At 36.6% G+C, this 22,606-nt stretch overlaps 1 protein-coding gene across 1 annotated transcript in view; it reads left to right on the top strand.

The window, feature by feature from the left end:
* The window catches only part of LOC106355551 (K(+) efflux antiporter 4-like), a 34,424-nt gene extending 15,119 nt beyond the window's left edge, over positions 1 to 19,305 (top strand). The window contains exons 17-18 of the mRNA XM_048737161.1: positions 18,314 to 18,389; positions 18,984 to 19,305. The gene's annotated coding sequence lies outside the window, so the exon portion shown is untranslated. The remainder of the gene's footprint in view (positions 1 to 18,313; positions 18,390 to 18,983) is intronic.
* The last annotated feature ends 3,301 nt before the right edge of the window (positions 19,306 to 22,606 follow it).

Here is a 22,606-nt window from a genome sequence, read left to right as displayed (position 1 = left end):
ACAAAGATTTATTACCCACGGCTTACAAGTCTTAAAGACCAAAGACTTTTCTGTTTTCAGTTATTTGAATGGTACAGTTTGAGAAAGTCGTAAGACAAGGACTATAACTAAAAACATTGTCCCTTGCTGCCTCTAAAAGAAACTTATGCCATCCCCTAATGGACCGAGAATATGGGTTGGTGGTGCATGTATAAAGAAGGGCGTTAGGGGATGGCAAATAAGAGCATGCGGCTCAGTCTTAAGACAAAAGACTATAACTGAAAACAGATTCCTTACCCACGGCTTACAAAGATTTATTACCCACGGCTTACACATGTCTTGACAAAGACAAAGATTTATTACCCACGGCTTACAAGTCTTAAAGACCAAAGCCTTTTCTGTTTTCAGTTATTTGAATGGTACAGTTTGAGAAAGTCCTAAGACAAGGACTATAACTGAAAACAATCCTTTGCGGTCTCTAAAAGAAACTTATGCCATCCTCTAATGGACCGAGAATATGGGTTGGTGGTGCATGTATAAAGAAGGGCGTTAGGGGATGGCAAATAAGAGCATGCGGCTCAGTCTTAAGACAAAAGACTATAACTGAAAACAGATTCCTTACCCACGGTTTACAAAGATTTATTACCCACGGCTTACACATGTCTTGACAAAGACAAAGATTTATTACCCACGGCTTACAAGTCTTAAAGACCAAAGACTTTTCTATTTTCAGTTATTTTAATGGTACAGTTTGAGAAAGTCCTAAAACAAGGACTATAACTGAAAACATTGTCCCTTGCTGCCTCTAAAAGAAACTTATGCCATCCCCTAATGGACCGAGAATATGGGTTGGTGGTGCATGTATAAAGAAGGGCGTTAGGGGATGGCAAATAAGAGCATGCGGCTCAGTCTTAAGACAAAAGACTATAACTGAAAACAGATTCCTTACCCACGGCTTACAAAGATTTATTACCCACGGCTTACACATGTCTTGACAAAGACAAAGATTTATTACCCACGGCTTACAAGTCTTAAAGACCAAAGCCTTTTCTGTTTTCAGTTATTTGAATGGTACAGTTTGAGAAAGTCCTAAGACAAGGACTATAACTGAAAACAATCCTTTGCGGTCTCTAAAAGAAACTTATGCCATCCTCTAATGGACCGAGAATATGGGTTGGTGGTGCATGTATAAAGAAGGGCGTTAGGGGATGGCAAATAAGAGCATGCGGCTCAGTCTTAAGACAAAAGACTATAACTGAAAACAGATTCCTTACCCACGGTTTACAAAGATTTATTACCCACGGCTTACACATGTCTTGACAAAGACAAAGATTTATTACCCACGGGTTACAAGTCTTAAAGACCAAAGCCTTTTCTGTTTTCAGTTATTTGAATGGTACAGTTTGAGAAAGTCCTAAGACAAGGACTATAACTGAAAACATTGTCCCTTGCTGTCTCTAAAAGAAACTTATGCCATCCTCTAATGGACCGAGAATATGGGTTGGTGGTGCATGTATAAAGAAGGGCGTTAGGGGATGGCAAATAAGAGCATGCGGCTCAGTCTTAAGACAAAAGACTATAACTGAAAACAGATTCCTTATCCACGCTTACAAAGATTTATTACCCACGGCTTACACATATCTTGACAAAGACAAAGATTTATTACCCACGGCTTACAAGTCTTAAAGACCAAAGCCTTTTCTGTTTTCAGTTATTTGAATGGTACAGTTTGAGAAAGTCCTAAGACAAGGACTATAACTGAAAACAATCCTTTGCGGTCTCTAAAAGAAACTTATGTCATCCTCTAATGGACCGAGAATATGGGTTGGTGGTGCATGTATAAAGAAGGGCGTTAGGGGATGGCAAAAAAGAGCAAGCGGCTCAGTTTTATGACAAAAAACTATAACTGAAAACAGATTCCTTACCCACGGCTTAAAGAGATTTATTACCCACGGCTTACACATATCTTGACAAAGACAAAGATTTATTACCAACGGCTTACAAGTCTTAAAGACCAAAGACTTTTCTGTTTTCAGTTATTTGAATGTTACAATTTGAGAAAGTCCTAAGGCAAAGACTATAACTGAAAACATTGTCCCTTGCTGCCTCTAAAAGAAACTTATGCCATCCCCTAATGGACCGAGAATATGGGTTGGTGGTGCATGTATAAAGAAGGGCGTTAGGGGATGGCAAATAAGAGCATGCGGCTCAGTCTTAAGACAAAAGACTATAACTGAAAATTGATTCCTTTACCACGGCTTACAAAAAAATTTTACCCACGGCTTACACATGTCTTGACAAAGATAAAGATTTATTACCCCGGCTTACAAGTCTTAAAGACCAAAGACTTTTCTATTTTCAGTTATTTTAATGGTACAGTTTGAGAAAGTCCTAAAACAAGGACTATAACTGAAAACATTGTCCTTTCCTGCCTCTAAAAGAAACTTATGTCATCCCCTAATGGACCGAGAATATGGGTTGGTGGTGCATGTATAAAGAAGGGCGTTAGGGGATGGCAAATAAGAGCATGCGGCTCAGTCTTAAGACAAAAGACTATAACTGAAAACAGATTCCTTACCCACGGCTTACAAAGATTTATTACCCACGGCTTACACATGTCTTGACAAAGACAAAGATTTATTATCCACGGCTTACAAGTCTTAAAGACCAAAGCCTTTTCTGTTTTCAGTTATTTGAATGGTACAGTTTGAGAAAGTCCTAAGACAAGGACTATAACTGAAAACATTGTCCCTTGCTGCCTCTAAAAGAAACTTATGCCATCTCCTAATGGACCGAGAATATGGGTTGGTGGTGCATGTATAAAGAAGGGCGTTAGGGGATGGCAAATAAGAGTATGCGGCTCAGTCTTTAGACAAAAGACTATAACTGAAAACAGATTCCTTACCCACGGCTTACAAAGATTATTACCCACGGCTTACACATGTCTTGACAAAGACAAATATTTATTACCCACGGCTTACAAGTCTTAAAGACCAAAGCCTTTTCTGTTTTCAGTTATTTGAATGGTACAGTTTGAGAAAGTCCTAAGACAAGGACTATAACTGAAAACATTGTCCCTTGCTGCCTCTAAAAGAAACTTATTCCATCCCCTAATGGACCGAGAATATGGGTTGGTGGTGCATGTATAAAAAAGGGCGTTAGGGGATGGCAAAAAAGAGCATGCGGCTCAGTTTTATGACAAAAGACTATAACTGAAAACAGATTCCTTCCCCACGGCTTAAAGAGATTTATTACCCACGGCTTACACATGTCTTGACAAAGACAAAGATTTATTACCCACGGCTTACAAGTCTTAAAGACCAAAGACTTTTCTGTTTTCAGTTATTTGAATGTTACAATTTGAGAAAGTCCTAAGGCAAAGACTATAACTGAAAACATTGTCCCTTGCTGCCTCTAAAAGAAACTTATTCCATCCCCTAATGGACCGAGAATATGGGTTGGTGGTGCATGTATAAAGAAGGGCGTTAGGGGATGGCAAATAAGAGCATGCGGCTCAGTCTTAAGACAAAAGACTATAACTGAAAACAGATTCCTTACCCACGGCTTACAAAGATTTATTACCCACGGCTTACACATGTCTTGACAAAGACAAAGATTTATTACCCACGGCTTACAAGTCTTAAAGACCAAAGCCTTTCCTGTTTTCAGTTATTTGAATGGTACAGTTTGAGAAAGTCCTAAGACAAGGACTATAACTGAAAACATTGTCCCTTGCTGCCTCTAAAAGAAACTTATGCCATCCCCTAATGGACCGAGAATATGGGTTGGTGGTGCATGTATAAAGAAGGGCGTTAGGGGATGGCAAATAAGAGCATGCGGCTCAGTCTTAAGACAAAAGACTATAACTGAAAACAGATTCCTTACCCACGGCTTACAAAGATTTATTACCCACGGCTTACACATGTCTTGACAAAGACAAAGATTTATTACCCACGGCTTACAAGTCTTAAAGACCAAAGCCTTTTCTGTTTTCAGTTATTTGAATGGTACAGTTTGAGAAAGTCCTAAGACAAGGACTATAACTGAAAACAATCCTTTGCGGTCTCTAAAAGAAACTTATGCCATCCTCTAATGGACCGAGAATATGGGTTGGTGGTGCATGTATAAAGAAGGGCGTTAGGGGATGGCAAATAAGAGCATGCGGCTCAGTCTTAAGACAAAAGACTATAACTGAAAACAGATTCCTTACCCACGGTTTACAAAGATTTATTACCCACGGCTTACACATGTCTTGACAAAGACAAAGATTTATTACCCACGGCTTACAAGTCTTAAAGACCAAAGCCTTTTCTGTTTTCAGTTATTTGAATGGTACAGTTTGAGAAAGTCCTAAGACAAGGACTATAACTGAAAACATTGTCCCTTGCTGTCTCTAAAAGAAACTTATGCCATCCCCTAATGGACCGAGAATATGGGTTGGTGGTGCATGTATAAAGAAGGGCGTTAGGGGATGGCAAATAAGAGCATGCGGCTCAGTCTTAAGACAAAAGACTATAACTGAAAACAGATTCCTTACCCACGCTTACAAAGATTTATTACCCACGGCTTACACATGTCTTGACAAAGACAAAGATTTATTACCCACGGCTTACAAGTCTTAAAGACCAAAGCCTTTTCTGTTTTCAGTTATTTGAATGGTACAGTTTGAGAAAGTCCTAAGACAAGGACTATAACTGAAAACAATCCCTTGCTGCCTCTAAAAGAAACTTATGTCATCCCCTAATGGACCGAGAATATGGGTTGGTGGTGCATGTATAAAGAAGGGCGTTAGGGGATGGCAAAAAAGAGCAAGCGGCTCAGTTTTATGACAAAAAACTATAACTGAAAACAGATTCCTTACCCACGGCTTAAAGAGATTTATTACCCACGGCTTACACATGTCTTGACAAAGACAAAGATTTATTACCCACGGCTTACAAGTCTTAAAGACCAAAGACTTTTCTGTTTTCAGTTATTTGAATGGTACAGTTTGAGAAAGTCCTAAGACAAGGACTATAACTGAAAACATTGTCCCTTGCTGCCTCTAAAAGAAACTTATGCCATCCCCTAATGGACCGAGAATATGGGTTGGTGGTGCATGTATAAAGAAGGGCGTTAGGGGATGGCAAATAAGAGCATGCGGCTCAGTCTTAAGACAAAAGACTATAACTGAAAATTGATTCCTTTACCACGGCTTACAAAAAAATTTTACCCACGGCTTACACATGTCTTGACAAAGATAAAGATTTATTACCCCGGCTTACAAGTCTTAAAGACCAAAGACTTTTCTATTTTCAGTTATTTTAATGGTACAGTTTGAGAAAGTCCTAAAACAAGGACTATAACTGAAAACATTGTCCTTCCTGCCTCTAAAAGAAACTTATGTTATCCCCTAATGGACCGAGAATATGGGTTGGTGGTGCATGTATAAAGAAGGGCGTTAGGGGATCACAAATAAGAGAATGCGGCTCAGTCTTAAGACAAAAGACTATAACTGAAAACAGATTCCTTACCCACGGCTTACAAAGATTTATTACCCACGGCTTACACATGTCTTGACAAAGACAAAGATTTATTATCCACGGCTTACAAGTCTTAAAGACCAAAGCCTTTTCTGTTTTCAGTTATTTGAATGGTACAGTTTGAGAAAGTCCTAAGACAAGGACTATAACTGAAAACATTGTCCCTTGCTGCCTCTAAAAGAAACTTATGCCATCCCCTAATGGACCGAGAATATGGGTTGGTGGTGCATGTATAAAGAAGGGCGTTAGGGGATGGCAAATAAGAGCATGCGGCTCAGTCTTAAGACAAAAGACTATAACTGAAAACAGATTCCTTACCCACGGCTTACAAAGATTATTACCCACGGCTTACACATGTCTTGACAAAGACAAATATTTATTACCCACGGCTTACAAGTCTTAAAGACCAAAGCCTTTTCTGTTTTCAGTTATTTGAATGGTACAGTTTGAGAAAGTCCTAAGACAAGGACTATAACTGAAAACATTGTCCCTTGCTGCCTCTAAAAGAAACTTATGCCATCCCCTAATGGACCGAGAATATGGGTTGGTGGTGCATGTATAAAAAGGGCGTTAGGGGATGGCAAAAAGAGCATGCGGCTCAGTCTTAAGACAAAAGACTATAACTGAAAACAGATTCCTTACCCACGGCTTAAAAGATTTATTACCCACGGCTTACACATGTCTTGACAAAGACAAAGATTTATTACCCACGGCTTACAAGTCTTAAAGACCAAAGACTTTTCTGTTTTCAGTTATTTGAATGGTACAGTTTGAGAAAGTCCTAAGACAAGGACTATAACTGAAAACATTGTCCCTTGCTGCCTCTAAAAGAAACTTATGCCATCCCCTAATGGACCGAGAATATGGGTTGGTGGTGCATGTATAAAGAAGGGCGTTAGGGGATGGCAAATAAGAGCATGCGGCTCAGTCTTAAGACAAAAGACTATAACTGAAAACAGATTCCTTACCCACGGCTTACAAAGATTTATTACCCACGGCTTACACATGTCTTGACAAAGACAAAGATTTATTACCCACGGCTTACAAGTCTTAAAGACCAAAGCCTTTTCTGTTTTCAGTTATTTGAATGGTACAGTTTGAGAAAGTCCTAAGACAAGGACTATAACTGAAAACATTGTCCCTTGCTGCCTCTAAAAGAAACTTATGCCATCCCCTAATGGACCGAGAATATGGGTTGGTGGTGCATGTATAAAGAAGGGCGTTAGGGGATGGCAAATAAGAGCATGCGGCTCAGTCTTAAGACAAAAGACTATAACTGAAAACAGATTCCTTACCCACGGCTTACAAAGATTTATTACCCACGGCTTACACATGTCTTGACAAAGACAAAGATTTATTACCCACGGCTTACAAGTCTTAAAGACCAAAGCCTTTTCTGTTTTCAGTTATTTGAATGGTACAGTTTGAGAAAGTCCTAAGACAAGGACTATAACTGAAAACATTGTCCCTTGCTGCCTCTAAAAGAAACTTATGCCATCCCCTAATGGACCGAGAATATGGGTTGGTGGTGCATGTATAAAGAAGGGCGTTAGGGGATGGCAAATAAGAGCATGCGGCTCAGTCTTAAGACAAAAGACTATAACTGAAAACAGATTCCTTACCCACGGCTTACAAAGATTATTACCCACGGCTTACACATGTCTTGACAAAGACAAAGATTTATTACCCACGGCTTACAAGTCTTAAAGACCAAAGCCTTTTCTGTTTTCAGTTATTTGAATGGTACAGTTTGAGAAAGTCCTAAGACAAGGACTATAACTGAAAACAATCCTTTGCTGCCTCTAAAAGAAACTTATGCCATCCACTAATGGACCGAGAATATGGGTTGGTGGTGCATGTATAAAGAAGGGCGTTAGGGGATGGCAAAAAAGAGCAAGCGGCTCAGTCTTAAGACAAAAGACTATAACTGAAAACAGATTCCTTACCCACGGCTTAAAGAGATTTATTACCCACGGCTTACACATGTCTTGACAAAGACAAAGATTTATTACCCACGGCTTACAAGTCTTAAAGACCAAAGACTTTTCTGTTTTCAGTTATTTGAATGGTACAGTTTGAGAAAGTCCTAAGACAAGGACTATAACTGAAAACATTGTCCCTTGCTGCCTCTAAAAGAAACTTATGCCATCCCCTAATGGACCGAGAATATGGGTTGGTGGTGCATGTATAAAGAAGGGCGTTAGGGGATGGCAAATAAGAGCATGCGGCTCAGTCTTAAGACAAAAGACTATAACTGAAAATTGATTCCTTTACCACGGCTTACAAAAAAATTTTACCCACGGCTTACACATGTCTTGACAAAGATAAAGATTTATTACCCCGGCTTACAAGTCTTAAAGACCAAAGACTTTTCTATTTTCAGTTATTTTAATGGTACAGTTTGAGAAAGTCCTAAGACAAGGACTATAACTGAAAACATTGTCCCTTGCTGCCTCTAAAAGAAACTTATGCCATCCCCTAATGGACCGAGAATATGGGTTGGTGGTGCATGTATAAAGAAGGGCGTTAGGGGATGGCAAATAAGAGCATGCGGCTCAGTCTTAAGACAAAAGACTATAACTGAAAACAGATTCCTTACCCACGGCTTACAAAGATTTATTACCCACGGCTTACACATGTCTTGACAAAGACAAAGATTTATTACCCACGGCTTACAAGTCTTAAAGACCAAAGACTTTTCTGTTTTCAGTTATTTGAATGGTACAGTTTGAGAAAGTCCTAAGACAAGGACTATAACTGAAAACATTGTCCCTTGCTGCCTCTAAAAGAAACTTATGCCATCCCCTAATGGACCGAGAATATGGGTTGGTGGTGCATGTATAAAGAAGGGCGTTAGGGGATGGCAAATAAGAGCATGCGGCTCAGTCTTAAGACAAAAGACTATAACTGAAAACAGATTCCTTACCCACGGCTTACAAAGATTATTACCCACGGCTTACACATGTCTTGACAAAGACAAATATTTATTACCCACGGCTTACAAGTCTTAAAGACCAAAGCCTTTTCTGTTTTCAGTTATTTGAATGGTACAGTTTGAGAAAGTCCTAAGACAAGGACTATAACTGAAAACATTGTCCCTTGCTGCCTCTAAAAGAAACTTATGCCATCCCCTAATGGACCGAGAATATGGGTTGGTGGTGCATGTATAAAAAAGGGCGTTAGGGGATGGCAAATAAGAGCATGCGGCTCAGTCTTAAGACAAAAGACTATAACTGAAAACAGATTCCTTACCCACGGCTTAAAGAGATTTATTACCCACGGCTTACACATATCTTGACAAAGACAAAGATTTATTACCCACGGCTTACAAGTCTTAAAGACCAAAGACTTTTCTGTTTTCAGTTATTTGAATGGTACAGTTTGAGAAAGTCCTAAGACAAGGACTATAACTGAAAACATTGTCCCTTGCTGCCTCTAAAAGAAACTTATGCCATCCCCTAATGGACCGAGAATATGGGTTGGTGGTGCATGTATAAAGAAGGGCGTTAGGGGATGGCAAATAAGAGCATGCGGCTCAGTCTTAAGACAAAAGACTATAACTGAAAACAGATTCCTTACCCACGGCTTACAAAGATTTATTACCCACGGCTTACACATGTCTTGACAAAGACAAAGATTTATTACCCACGGCTTACAAGTCTTAAAGACCAAAGCTTTTCTGTTTTCAGTTATTTGAATGGTACAGTTTGAGAAAGTCCTAAGACAAGGACTATAACTGAAAACATTGTCCCTTGCTGCCTCTAAAAGAAACTTATGCCATCCCCTAATGGACCGAGAATATGGGTTGGTGGTGCATGTATAAAGAAGGGCGTTAGGGGATGGCAAATAAGAGCATGCGGCTCAGTCTTAAGACAAAAGACTATAACTGAAAACAGATTCCTTACCCACGGCTTACAAAGATTTATTACCCACGGCTTACACATGTCTTGACAAAGACAAAGATTTATTACCCACGGCTTACAAGTCTTAAAGACCAAAGACTTTTCTGTTTTCAGTTATTTGAATGGTACAGTTTGAGAAAGTCCTAAGACAAGGACTATAACTGAAAACATTGTCCCTTGCTGCCTCTAAAAGAAACTTATGCCATCCCCTAATGGACCGAGAATATGGGTTGGTGGTGCATGTATAAAGAAGGGCGTTAGGGGATGGCAAATAAGAGCATGCGGCTCAGTCTTAAGACAAAAGACTATAACTGAAAACAGATTCCTTACCCACGGCTTACAAAGATTATTACCCACGGCTTACACATGTCTTGACAAAGACAAAGATTTATTACCCACGGCTTACAAGTCTTAAAGACCAAAGCCTTTTCTGTTTTCAGTTATTTGAATGGTACAGTTTGAGAAAGTCCTAAGACAAGGACTATAACTGAAAACATTGTCCCTTGCTGCCTCTAAAAGAAACTTATGCCATCCCCTAATGGACCGAGAATATGGGTTGGTGGTGCATGTATAAAAAGGGCGTTAGGGGATGGCAAAAAGAGCATGCGGCTCAGTCTTAAGACAAAAGACTATAACTGAAAACAGATTCCTTACCCACGGCTTAAAAGATTTATTACCCACGGCTTACACATGTCTTGACAAAGACAAAGATTTATTACCCACGGCTTACAAGTCTTAAAGACCAAAGACTTTTCTGTTTTCAGTTATTTGAATGGTACAGTTTGAGAAAGTCCTAAGACAAGGACTATAACTGAAAACATTGTCCCTTGCTGCCTCTAAAAGAAACTTATGCCATCCCCTAATGGACCGAGAATATGGGTTGGTGGTGCATGTATAAAGAAGGGCGTTAGGGGATGGCAAATAAGAGCATGCGGCTCAGTCTTAAGACAAAAGACTATAACTGAAAACAGATTCCTTACCCACGGCTTACAAAGATTTATTACCCACGGCTTACACATGTCTTGACAAAGACAAAGATTTATTACCCACGGCTTACAAGTCTTAAAGACCAAAGCCTTTTCTGTTTTCAGTTATTTGAATGGTACAGTTTGAGAAAGTCCTAAGACAAGGACTATAACTGAAAACATTGTCCCTTGCTGCCTCTAAAAGAAACTTATGCCATCCCCTAATGGACCGAGAATATGGGTTGGTGGTGCATGTATAAAGAAGGGCGTTAGGGGATGGCAAATAAGAGCATGCGGCTCAGTCTTAAGACAAAAGACTATAACTGAAAACAGATTCCTTACCCACGGCTTACAAAGATTTATTACCCACGGCTTACACATGTCTTGACAAAGACAAAGATTTATTACCCACGGCTTACAAGTCTTAAAGACCAAAGCCTTTTCTGTTTTCAGTTATTTGAATGGTACAGTTTGAGAAAGTCCTAAGACAAGGACTATAACTGAAAACAATCCCTTGCTGCCTCTAAAAGAAACTTATGCCATCCCCTAATGGACCGAGAATATGGGTTGGTGGTGCATGTATAAAGAAGGGCGTTAGGGGATGGCAAATAAGAGCATGCGGCTCAGTCTTAAGACAAAAGACTATAACTGAAAACAGATTCCTTACCCACGGCTTACAAAGATTTATTACCCACGGCTTACACATGTCTTGACAAAGACAAAGATTTATTACCCACGGCTTACAAGTCTTAAAGACCAAAGACTTTTCTGTTTTCAGTTATTTGAATGGTACAGTTTGAGAAAGTCCTAAGACAAGGACTATAACTGAAAACATTGTCCCTTGCTGCCTCTAAAAGAAACTTATGCCATCCCCTAATGGACCGAGAATATGGGTTGGTGGTGCATGTATAAAGAAGGGCGTTAGGGGATGGCAAATAAGAGCATGCGGCTCAGTCTTAAGACAAAAGACTATAACTGAAAACAGATTCCTTACCCACGGCTTACAAAGATTTATTACCCACGGCTTACACATGTCTTGACAAAGACAAAGATTTATTACCCACGGCTTACAAGTCTTAAAGACCAAAGCCTTTTCTGTTTTCAGTTATTTGAATGGTACAGTTTGAGAAAGTCCTAAGACAAGGACTATAACTGAAAACATTGTCCCTTGCTGCCTCTAAAAGAAACTTATGCCATCCCCTAATGGACCGAGAATATGGGTTGGTGGTGCATGTATAAAGAAGGGCGTTAGGGGATGGCAAATAAGAGCATGCGGCTCAGTCTTAAGACAAAAGACTATAACTGAAAACAGATTCCTTACCCACGGCTTACAAAGATTTATTACCCACGGCTTACACATGTCTTGACAAAGACAAAGATTTATTACCCACGGCTTACAAGTCTTAAAGACCAAAGCCTTTTCTGTTTTCAGTTATTTGAATGGTACAGTTTGAGAAAGTCCTAAGACAAGGACTATAACTGAAAACAATCCCTTGCTGCCTCTAAAAGAAACTTATGCCATCCCCTAATGGACCGAGAATATGGGTTGGTGGTGCATGTATAAAGAAGGGCGTTAGGGGATGGCAAATAAGAGCATGCGGCTCAGTCTTAAGACAAAAGACTATAACTGAAAACAGATTCCTTACCCACGGCTTACAAAGATTTATTACCCACGGCTTACACATGTCTTGACAAAGACAAAGATTTATTACCCACGGCTTACAAGTCTTAAAGACCAAAGCCTTTTCTGTTTTCAGTTATTTGAATGGTACAGTTTGAGAAAGTCCTAAGACAAGGACTATAACTGAAAACATTGTCCCTTGCTGTCTCTAAAAGAAACTTATGCCATCCCCTAATGGACCGAGAATATGGGTTGGTGGTGCATGTATAAAGAAGGGCGTTAGGGGATGGCAAATAAGAGCATGCGGCTCAGTCTTAAGACAAAAGACTATAACTGAAAACAGATTCCTTACCCACGGCTTACAAAGATTTATTACCCACGGCTTACACATGTCTTGACAAAGACAAAGATTTATTGCCCATGGCTTACGAGTCTTAAAGACCAAAGCCTTTCCTGTTTTCAGTTATTTGAATGGTACAGTTTGAGAAAGTCCTAAGACAAGGACTATAACTGAAAACATTGTCCCTTGCTGCCTCTAAAAGAAACTTATGCCATCCCCTAATGGACCGAGAATATGGGTTGGTGGTGCATGTATAAAGAAGGGCGTTAGGGGATGGCAAATAAGAGCATGCGGCTCAGTCTTAAGACAAAAGACTATAACTGAAAACAGATTCCTTACCCACGGCTTACAAAGATTTATTACCCACGGCTTACACATGTCTTGACAAAGACAAAGATTTATTACCCACGGCTTACAAGTCTTAAAGACCAAAGCCTTTTCTGTTTTCAGTTATTTGAATGGTACAGTTTGAGAAAGTCCTAAGACAAGGACTATAACTGAAAACAATCCTTGCGGTCTCTAAAAGAAACTTATGCCATCCCCTAATGGACCGAGAATATGGGTTGGTGGTGCATGTATAAAGAAGGGCGTTAGGGGATGGCAAATAAGAGCATGCGGCTCAGTCTTAAGACAAAAGACTATAACTGAAAACAGATTCCTTACCCACGGCTTACAAAGATTTATTACCCACGGCTTACACATGTCTTGACAAAGACAAAGATTTATTACCCACGGCTTACAAGTCTTAAAGACCAAAGCCTTTTCTGTTTTCAGTTATTTGAATGGTACAGTTTGAGAAAGTCCTAAGACAAGGACTATAACTGAAAACATTGTCCCTTGCTGCCTCTAAAAGAAACTTATGCCATCCCCTAATGGACCGAGAATATGGGTTGGTGGTGCATGTATAAAGAAGGGCGTTAGGGGATGGCAAATAAGAGCATGCGGCTCAGTCTTAAGACAAAAGACTATAACTGAAAACAGATTCCTTACCCACGCTTACAAAGATTTATTACCCACGGCTTACACATGTCTTGACAAAGACAAAGATTTATTACCCACGGCTTACAAGTCTTAAAGACCAAAGCCTTTTCTGTTTTCAGTTATTTGAATGGTACAGTTTGAGAAAGTCCTAAGACAAGGACTATAACTGAAAACATTGTCCCTTGCTGCCTCTAAAAGAAACTTATTCCATCCCCTAATGGACCGAGAATATGGGTTGGTGGTGCATGTATAAAAAAGGGCGTTAGGGGATGGCAAAAAGAGCATGCGGCTCAGTTTTATGACAAAAGACTATAACTGAAAACAGATTCCTTACCCACGGCTTAAAGAGATTTATTACCCACGGCTTACACATATCTTGACAAAGACAAAGATTTATTACCAACGGCTTACAAGTCTTAAAGACCAAAGACTTTTCTGTTTTCAGTTATTTGAATGTTACAATTTGAGAAAGTCCTAAGGCAAAGACTATAACTGAAAACATTGTCCCTTGCTGCCTCTAAGAGAAACTTATGCCATCCCCTAATGGACCGAGAATATGGGTTGGTGGTGCATGTATAAAGAAGGGCGTTAGGGGATGGCAAATAAGAGCATGCGGCTCAGTCTTAAGACAAAAGACTATAACTGAAAATTGATTCCTTTACCACGGCTTACACATGTCTTGACAAAGATAAAGATTTATTACCCCGGCTTACAAGTCTTAAAGACCAAAGACTTTTCTATTTTCAGTTATTTTAATGGTACAGTTTGAGAAAGTCCTAAAACAAGGACTATAACTGAAAACATTGTCCTTTGCTGCCTCTAAAAGAAACTTATGTCATCCCCTAATGGACCGAGAATATGGGTTGGTGGTGCATGTATAAAGAAGGGCGTTAGGGGATCACAAATAAGAGCATGCGGCTCAGTCTTAAGATAAAAGACTATAACTGAAAACAGATTCCTTACCCACGGCTTACAAAGATTTATTACCTACGGCTTACACATGTCTTGACAAAGACAGAGATTTATTACCAACGGCTTACAAGTCTTAAAGACCAAAGACTTTTCTGTTTTCAGTTATTTGAATGGTACAATTTGAGAAAGTCCTAAGACAAGGACTATAACTGAAAACATTGTCCCTTGCTATCTCTAAAAGAAACTTATGCCATCCCCTAATGGACCGAGAATATGGGTTGGTGGTGCATGTATAAAGAAGGGTGTTAGGGGATGACAAATAAGAGCATGCGGCTAAGTCTTAAGACAAAAGACTATAACTGAAAACAGATTCCTTACCCACGGCTTACACATGTTTTGACAAAGACAAAGATTTTTTACCTACGGCTTACAAGTCTTAAAGACCAAAGATTTCTCTGTTTTCAGTTATTCGAATGTTACTATTTGAGAAACTCCTAAGGCAAAGACTATAACTGAAAACATTGTCCCTTGCTGCCTCTAAAAGAAACTTATTCCATCCCCTAATGGACCGAGAATATGGGTTGGTGGTGCATGTATAAAGAAGGGCGTTAGGGGATGGCAAATAAGAGCATACGGCTCAGTCTTAAGACAAAAGACTATAACTGAAAACAGATTCCTTACCCACGGCTTACAAAGATTTATTACCCACGGCTTACACATGTCTTGACAAAGACAAAGATTTATTGCCCATGGCTTACGAGTCTTAAAGACCAAAGCCTTTCCTGTTTTCAGTTATTTGAATGGTACAGTTTGAGAAAGTCCTAAGACAAGGACTATAACTGAAAACATTGTCCCTTGCTGCCTCTAAAAGAAACTTATGACATCCCCTAATGGACCGAGAATATGGGTTGGTGGTGCATGTATAAAGAAGGGCGTTAGGGGATGGCAAATAAGAGCATGCGGCTCAGTCTTAAGACAAAAGACTATAACTGAAAACAGATTCCTTACCCACGGCTTACAAAGATTTATTACCCACGGCTTACACATGTCTTGACAAAGACAAAGATTTATTACCCACGGCTTACAAGTCTTAAAGACCAAAGCTTTTCTGTTTTCAGTTATTTGAATGGTACAGTTTGAGAAAGTCCTAAGACAAGGACTATAACTGAAAACAATCCTTTGCGGTCTCTAAAAGAAACTTATGCCATCCTCTAATGGACCGAGAATATGGGTTGGTGGTGCATGTATAAAGAAGGGCGTTAGGGGATGGCAAATAAGAGCATGCGGCTCAGTCTTAAGACAAAAGATTATAACTGAAAACAGATTCCTTACCCACGGTTTACAAAGATTTATTACCCACGGCTTACACATGTCTTGACAAAGACAAAGATTTATTACCCACGGGTTACAAGTCTTAAAGACCAAAGCCTTTTCTGTTTTCAGTTATTTGAATGGTACAGTTTGAGAAAGTCCTAAGACAAGGACTATAACTGAAAACATTGTCCCTTGCTATCTCTAAAAGAAACTTATGCCATCCCCTAATGGACCGAGAATATGGGTTGGTGGTGCATGTATAAAGAAGGGCGTTAGGGGATGGCAAATAAGAGCATGCGGCTCAGTCTTAAGACAAAAGACTATAACTGAAAACAGATTCCTTACCCACGCTTACAAAGATTTATTACCCACGGCTTACACATGTCTTGACAAAGACAAAGATTTATTACCCACGGCTTACAAGTCTTAAAGACCAAAGATTTTTTTGTTTTCAGTTATTTGAAGGTACAGTTTGAGAAAGTCCTAAGACAAGGACTATAACTGAAAACATTGTCCCTTGCTACCTCTAAAAGAAACTTATGCCATACCCTAATGGACCGAGAATATGGGTTGGTGGTGCATGTATAAAGAAGGGCGTTAGGGGATGGCAAATAAGAGCATGCGGCTCAGTCTTAAGACAAAAGACTATATTTGAAAACAGATTTCTTATCCATATCTTACAAAGATTTATTACCCACGGCTTACACATGTCTTGGCAAAGATTTGTTACCCACGGCTTACAAGTCTTAAAGACCAAAGACTTTTCTGTTTTCAGTTATTTGAATGGTACAGTTTGAAAAAGTTTTAAGACAAGGACTATAACTGAAAACATTGTCCTTTGCTACCTCTAAAAGAAACTTATGCCATCCCCTATAGCAAGATTGTTAAATGGACCGAGAATATGAGTTGGTGGTGCATGTATAAAGAAGGGCGTTAGGGGATGGCAAATAAGAGCATGCAGCTCAGTCTTAAGACAAAAGACTATAATTGAAAACAGATTTCTTATCCACGGTTTACAAAGATTTATTACCCACGGCTTACACATGTCTTGACAAAGACAAAGATTTATTTTCCACGGCTTACAAGTCTTAAAGACAGATTTATTACCCATGGCTTACAAGTCTTAGGGAGAAAAGACTTTTCTGTTTTCAGTTATTTGAATGGTACAGTTTGAGAAAGTCTTAAGACAAGGACTATATCTGAAAACAGATTCGTTATCCACGGCTTACAAAGATTTAGTACCCACGGTTTGAGAGAATTTGTTTTCAGTTATTTGAATGGTTATGGTTTGAGAAAGTCTTAAGACAAGGACTATAATTGAAAACATATTCATTACCCACAGCTTACTAATGTCTCGACAAAGACAAAGAAAATGTAGGAGGTTTAAGACTTGTTGGATTGGAAATAACGACCAACAACCCACCTTTGATTTTTCAGCTTATTCCAGTGGAATGGAGTTAATGACCACAGTTTGAGAATGTCTTAAAGACAGAGACTAAGAACTGAAAACAGATTCCTTATTTCACTACCCACGGCTTCTAATTCTTAAAGACAAAAAAAAACTTTTATGAGAATCTTTTTTCAGTTATTTGAATGGTAATGTTTGAGAAAGTCTTAAGACAAGGACTATAACTGAAAACAGATTCCTTACCCACGGCTTACAAAGATTTAGTACCCACGGCTTGAGAGAATCTGTTTTCAGTTATTTGAATGGTTATGGTTTGAGAAAGTCTCAAACCAAAGATTATAACTGAAAATAGATTCCTTACCCGCGGCTTACAAATGTTTTGACAAAGACAAAGAAAATGCAAGAGGTTAAGACTTGTTGGATCGGAAATAAGACCACACGGCTTACAAGTCTTAAAGACAAAAGACTTTTATGTGATTCTGTTTTCAGTTATTTGAATGGTACTGTTTGAGAAAGTCTTAAGAAAAGGACTATAACTGAAAACAGATTAACTCACGGCTTACAAAGATTTATTACCCACGGCTTACAGTTGTCTTGATAAAGAAAAAGAAAATGTGGGGTTTCTAAGACTTGTTGGAGTGGAAATAACGACCAACAGTCCAGAAAAAAAAAGTCATTAGTGGATGAAAAATAAGACCACACGGCTTACAAGTCTTAAAGACAAAAGACTTTTAGGAGAATCTGTTTTCTGTTACTTGAATGGTACAGTTTGAAAAAGTCTTAAGACAAGAACTATAACTGAAAACAGATTTCTTACCCACGGCTTACAAAGATTTAGTACCCACGGCTTACAAAGATTTAGTACCCACGGCTTGAGATAATCTGTTTTCAGTTATTTGAATGGTTACGGTTTAAGAAAGTCTAAAGATAGACTATAACTAAAAACAGATTCCTTACCTACGGCTTACAAATATCTTGACAAAGACAAAGAAAATTTAGGAGGTTTAAGACTTGTTGGATTGGAAATAACGACCAACAGCCTAGAAAATGTCATTAATGGATGGAAAATAAGACCACACGGTTTAGAAGTCTTAAGACAAAAGACTTTTTTAGTACCCACGGCTTTCAAAATTCTGTTTTTGATCTATGGATGGATGGAGTAACGACCTACGGTTTAAGAAAGTCTTAAGACAAAGGCTACAAATTGAAAGCAGATTCCTTACTTCACTACTCATCGCTTACAAGAAAAGAATTGTTGGATGGAAATATATTGCAATAGGGCAGGCAGTTATTAGACTTGTGTCCGTCCGTAGAAGAAACAAGGTGGGCATACTACGTAACTAAAGACTAATTATTTTTATTTCCTCAGGTATGTACTTCAGAAGGCGTTCATATTGTTTGGGAGATTCTGAATAGATTTGAAGTGTAGAAGACTTCTGTGACAGGTATCTTCTTTTCAAACATCTTTGTAACTAGTTTAGTCTCATATAGTTTACAACTTGCTTGACTCTAGAAACTATATGGGTTATCACTAAACCCCTTTGTTGAACATTCTGAAATTGGGCAAATGACATTCATGTAGTTGTATAACTAATTTTGACTGTCATATGAGCTTCCTTACATTTCGCAATCTGCATTCATTTGGTTGTTGTATGCACTTTGCATCATGTGGTTTACACTTCTCCATTCTATATTTTACAACACATTCTGCATTTTGCACCATTTTCTTGCAATCTTACTTCATCATTGAATGTCCTACATTTTGCATTATGCATCATTTCCTTACACTTACAGGTTCTTCATTTTACTAAACATTCTGCAGTATGCATCTTCATTTGGTTGTTGTATGCACTTTGCATCATGTGTTTACACTTACTGCATTCTACATTTTACAATACATTATGGCATTTTACATCATTTCTTGCAATTTTACAATATACTTCAGCTTTGAGCGTCCTACATTATGCATCATTTTACACTTATGGGTTCTTCATTTTACAATATGTTCTGAAGTATGCATCTTCCTTGCAATTTTGTAGTTAAATTTGGATGTCTGAGCACTTGCGACATTCCGCAACGACATATTACATTACGTTCTGAAGTATGCATCTTCCTTGGAGTTTTGTAGTTAAATCTATTGACCGTTTCGGAAATTGTTTTGGTATCGTACTAAAATATATGTCTTTGGTCTATTATACATAGTTGATGGGCCGTGGAAATCTATTGAATCATGGTGTATTCATTTAAAATGTGCAATAGATGTTTTCGCGGTTTTTGTTTGATACTTTTGTTTTAATAATATTTTTATGACTGATGTCAAAAAAAACAGAAAATGAATATTATTTGAACTCTTATTTTGCTCTCCTTTGTATATGTGCTTTAATTTTCACTGTTATTTATTTAGGCTAAATGTTAAATTTCTATTATTTTTGGTTCTAGAAACCGTATTTTTGGTACTTCGGTACATATTCTGAATTATTGTTTAAAGGTAAATTCAGCTATATCCTTTAATATATATATATATATATATATTATTGTATTTGTATTGTCTGTTTCTTAATCCATACTAGACCTTGACCCGCCCGAGCGGGCGGGTATTTATTTTATGTTTTTAGTTTTCTTAGTTTATATTAAATGATGTATTTGTAATATTTAAACATAAATTTATATTGAAAATTAATCTTTGCAGTTATAATAAAAATAAAAATTAAAAATTAAAAAATATTCTGATATAAATTTTATCCTAATTAAAATAATATAGAGGTGGGTCATAATTGTTTTCCAGTTTCAAAATATTAGCATCCCTTAAAAAACAAAGAAAATAAATTTATAAATAGATAAAATATATAAACATATTTGGAACTATAATATCTATTAAAATAAATTTGTTAAAGAAAAATAATCTTGCGCTGTTGTTGTTTATTTCTAGAGCTTGACCCGTGACCGTAAAAATATTTGCTTTACTTTAAATTTTTTGAGTACTAATGGTATAATATATATTTGTAAATTAAAATGTATTACATAATTGTTAATATAAAATTTTAAAACATAACAATTTTATTTATTACTTTGAATAATTATATTTTGTGATTTTAATTGTCTATTATATCACAATGTGTCATAAAAATCCAACATTTATAATTAATTGGACTTGTATTATGAAAGCATTATACTAATAATATACGAATAAAGTATTTTATATTTTATTTATATGTTATATAAATTGATTATGATGTGTACTTTTTTATTTTATTATTTATTATTAACAAATATTAAAAAGATTTAATATGTTAATATAAAATATATTAAGAATATCTATTTTGGTTAAGATTTAATTAAAGAAATCTATTATTTAAATTAGGAAAAGATATTAAATGCTTAAATCTATTATTTAAATTAGAAAAATAAATGCATATTTAAATATATGTTTAATAAATATCTCAATGAAATTCTAATGTAAATAAATGGTAAAATTAAAGGGTATTTTTATTTTGTACTTCTGTTTTAATAATATAGATGTAACATTTCAGGAAGATGGTATTTATTATTATTTGACTATTTGTTAGTTTAATACGGACAATTTGATTTTAGATAATATTTTCTTGATATTAATTTTTATGTATTTTGTATAATTACTTATCTATGCCATTGGATTAAAACACATCGTGTAACGCTTTACCTATCTATTAATTCCCTTTTAATAAATTCACCATTAACAAACCGCCTTACAACTCTAAAATTGTCCGTAGCAAACCGGATACAATCCGTGGTTTATATAACCACCTCCTTAATATTAGTTAGCTTCACAATCTTTTTTAAAATACTACAATTTAGCGTGACTTGATTACAACCTTCTTTAGTGGAGATCTTTTGACGTTTATAATAGAAATATTATATTGAAAAGATATTTTTGAGACACAACTCAATTAGCTCCGCCAAATAACACAAAAATCTGAATCACTCCCAAACAGCCCCTGTTTTCAAGCTATCACATTAACCCAAGCGTATCAATCTTTCAAATCCAGTCGATATTCTTAGATCAACCAGAATATTCCTTTCATATATACTATCACTAAATTATTGGAAACATGTTAATCTTTTTATTAATTTTCATTTCCTTTACAACATTATTCGACATACCAATTTAATTGAAACTAAGGGTATGACTGATTTCTCTGCTACTATTTGTAAACGCAGTTTGCGGTTGCTAACGGTTATTGGCGTTTTGCAACAATCAATCAAACTGTTCTGAACTATTTCAAACTGTTGTAAACTTCATAAATTCAAAAGGTGGTTTCAACGTTTGCGGTTGCGGGCGGTTGCGGAATGATAATTTTTTTCTATTTTAAAAAACAATATAAATACAAAAATAAAACTATTAATTAAAAATTTTAAATTTGAATTATAAAAATACTAAATTATATCTATTGTATTTTAACTAATATTATAAAATTTTAAAATAAAAATTTTCTATAATTTTAAAAAATTTAAAACTATACCGGTTTTAGGAAGCAACCATCTTTCGTCGTTCAAAGGCGGATATCCTAGCACGTAGTGTCAAAAAGCAACCGTCTTTCGTCGTTCACATGGATCAAGATCTATCGGTTTGGTTCACAGAGTCAGTATGAGTCTGTATAAGTTGATGACAAAAAAAACTATAATTTTCTAAATATAATTTTTATACTTAATATAAGATTATGATTTTTGATATTTTTTATAATTATATAAAATTTAAATATTGTTAATTTATTATTTAACCCCTGTTGTGTTTGGTAATTAACCAGTCATAAGTATCCCGCACCATATAACCGCAGAACCAGTTATATAAATCTCTTAAAACCGCTAGAAACCGCAACCATCCGCATCTGCAAACTCTCGTAACCGCAACCGCTGCGTTTGAACCAGTCATGCTCTAAGCCAGTTATATTATTATAAATATAAGACTACTTATTTTATTAAACTTCTAATGTAATAGGTTTATAAAGTATTGTTGTAAATTTAAATTTCTAATCTTAATGTATTCCTTTCAAGTGTTAAAAACACTATTCTTAATATTTTGTTAAGATTTATTTCTTAACATGTATAGTCGCACCAACAATATAAATAAATTTCATTCCTATAGTATGATAACATATTCATATTAAGAACAATATAAAGTTATAAAAAAACATCCGTGCGGACGCACGGATCAGAATCAAGTTATTGTTTAAAGGTAAATTCAGCTATATCCTTTAATATATATATTGAATTTGTATTGTCTGTTTTTTATTCCATATGTAACTTTTCAGGAAGATGGTATTTATTAGATTTGACTATTTGTTAGTTTAATACGGACAATTTGATTTTAGATTATATTCTCTTAATGTTTTATGTATTTTTGTAACTTTTTTTTTAATGGAGAATTAGAATATGTTACTTATTAGACATAGATCTTGCATTTTAGCTCACTAGTCCTTCGCTGTTATGTCTAAATGTGATTTTAATTTTCTAATATGGCCCAATTATATACCATCTTAACTTTTTTGAAAAACTAGGAACACACGAACAGTTAGTAAATTATCAATTATTTTCTTAAAATATATTTTGATGCAAAACTATAATACATGTTTTTCAAATATATTTTGTAAGTAGTTTTAACTATTTGTAATTGTTAATGTCATAT

This window comes from Brassica napus, chromosome A7 (assembly GCF_020379485.1).
Source record: "Brassica napus cultivar Da-Ae chromosome A7, Da-Ae, whole genome shotgun sequence".
In the NCBI taxonomy this organism is placed as follows: Eukaryota; Viridiplantae; Streptophyta; class Magnoliopsida; order Brassicales; family Brassicaceae; genus Brassica; species Brassica napus.
The sequence above is the reverse complement of the archived record's forward strand: the minus strand, read 5'-3'. Positions and strand labels throughout refer to the sequence as shown.